Source organism: Populus euphratica, unplaced genomic scaffold (assembly GCF_000495115.2).
Source record: "Populus euphratica unplaced genomic scaffold, PopEup_1.0 scaffold1232.1, whole genome shotgun sequence".
Lineage (NCBI taxonomy): Eukaryota > Viridiplantae > Streptophyta > Magnoliopsida > Malpighiales > Salicaceae > Populus > Populus euphratica.
The window spans coordinates 32285-34784 of NW_011501086.1; positions in this window are offsets into that span (position 1 = coordinate 32285).

The following is a 2500-nucleotide window of genomic DNA, read 5'->3' on the forward strand; positions in this document are numbered from 1 at the left end:
TGAATTCTTACATTTCCTACCTCAAATCTGGCTCATAAGATCTGGATAGGAAAGGAATACGACACAGAGAAGGAAATTTTCTTCTTTCCATCTGGGGGTAAAAAGGTTAGAATATAAAAGATAAAAAGGGAGGTTCAGCAAGGCATAAAGAGACCTTAGAATACAAAAAAGGAAAAAAGAAAAAACAAGAGAGGAGGTGGCACAAAGTGAAACAAAAGCAGAGGTGAAAATAGATACAAAACAAGGGATGAAAATTAAAGAAGATTGGAGGACACTTATCTATTCCACTATAGATAAAAATAGAATTTTTTTCATGAAGGATTTGGGAGAAAGAGCCTATATATTAGAAATAAAGATCTATATAGACATAAGATTGTTTGAATTGTCTATATCCATGTACATATACAAGATGCTAAAATAGTTTAGCATGGAAGAATCCAAGATATGATACTTACCTATTCTACATAAGATACACATGTTTTATGTATGAAATACATAATGTATGTGATGTTATATACAAGACTAAATTCATGTCACATTTTGAGTATAGTGAGTAGTTACCAATATAATTTAGGAGAGGGTCACTAGGAGATAGTTAGAAATATTTTTGAGTTCTTAAGAAGAACTAAGAATGTTTTTATGATCTATGATGGAGATGAACTTATAATTCATGGTATTCGAATACTAGTTTTCGACTAGATATTGATGATAGAAATTCACATTCTATATATGTTATTACACTAAGTAATTGTATTGTGAAATGAAAGGGTTACAAGTAAGAGATCATAATAAATTCTATAATTGAAGATGAATACATTTCTATATCTAATATGACAATAGAAGTTATTTAGATAAAGAAGTTTGTTACTGAAATAGGTGTGGTTTCTAGTATTGTTGATGCAATAGCCTTATGTTATGATAACAATAGAGTCATTATATAAGCAATGGAATCAAGATCTCATCAACAATACAAACATATCCACACATTAAAAGTAATTTTTATTAACAATACAAATATATCCACACATTAAAAGTAATTTTTATTATATCAAAATAATAGCTAATAAAAATTTTAATTATTTTTAGCCTATATTTATTCACTTTCAACACTATATACACACACACACACTAAGATAATTATACCCCAATCAATTTGATAATTACAAATGGGCCTTATGAAAAGTCTAAAATATTCCTAATAACAAGGTCATTGATTTTTTCACGAGAATAGAAAAATGGTAACCACATTATTCTAGTAAATAATGAAATGTGTGTAGGTGTATAGTGAAAATACATTCCATTTTAGCTTTTTTTGTAAGCGTCATTTGCCTTTCTCATTAAAAAAAAAAATCAAAGGGCTTGATGTTACGAGTATTTCGATCTTTTTCACAAGGCTTATTGGTCATTATCAAATTGATTGGAGTAAAATTATCTTTTCAATTATTTTAAGCATGGTGGAATAACTCAAGTAGCTGTAAAAGCAAAATTCTTAAAACTAGTATTTATGACTTTTTAGTCGTTTTGTTTTATTAAGCATAGGAAAATGACTAAATAACTTTTATAAGCAAAATTTTTAAAACTTGTGTACATGGGATTTTTCATCTTTTTATTATATTTATTATTATTATTATTATCAAGTAGAATGAGGGCAAGTTAATCTTTTAAAAAATATAAAATATTATTTAAATGAAAAGGGTGGCTAGAGCGTGTAATATATATGGAAGGCTTTTGTGACCTTGTAGAGGCATTTGTTACACCTTCTATGCCAAAAAATTTCCTTTCTTCATTTCAGTGGAATCGTTGTTGTGTTTTTTTTTCTAATAGGGAAATGGTTTATCGCTGCGAGACTTTCTCTTTTCCTTTTTTTCTCTATCCTCCCATCGAATTCTTGTTGGCCATTCAAAATTTTAGAGTTTTTCTCTAATTATTGATATTTCAACTTCAGTTTTTATTATTTTGATTTTGATTTTTTGTTCTTGATCTTTTTGTAAATTTTTTTATTTTTTTTATTTTTATTATTCAATCCTAATTTGTGATATTATTTTTTCCAATTCAGCTAATAGGGAAATGGTTTATCGCTGCGAGACTTTCTCTTTTCCTTTTTTTCTCTATCCTCCCATCGAATTCTTGTTGGCCATTCAAAATTTTAGAGTTTTTCTCTAATTATTGATATTTCAACTTCAGTTTTTATTATTTTGATTTTGATTTTTTGTTCTTGATCTTTTTGTAAATTTTTTTATTTTTTTTATTTTTATTATTCAATCCTAATTTGTGATATTATTTTTTCCAATTCAGTTCTTATTCTTTTGATTTTTTTTGTAAAATTGATTTTTCTTTTCAATTTTACCCTTCAATAAAAAATTTATAGTTATCCACTAATTTATTTTTTATCTCAATTTTAATCCTTATTTTTCTAATTACTATTTTTATTTTGAATCTTTTTGTATAATTGGTTTTTTTTTAATTTCATCCATCAATATTTGATTGATTTTGAAGTGGG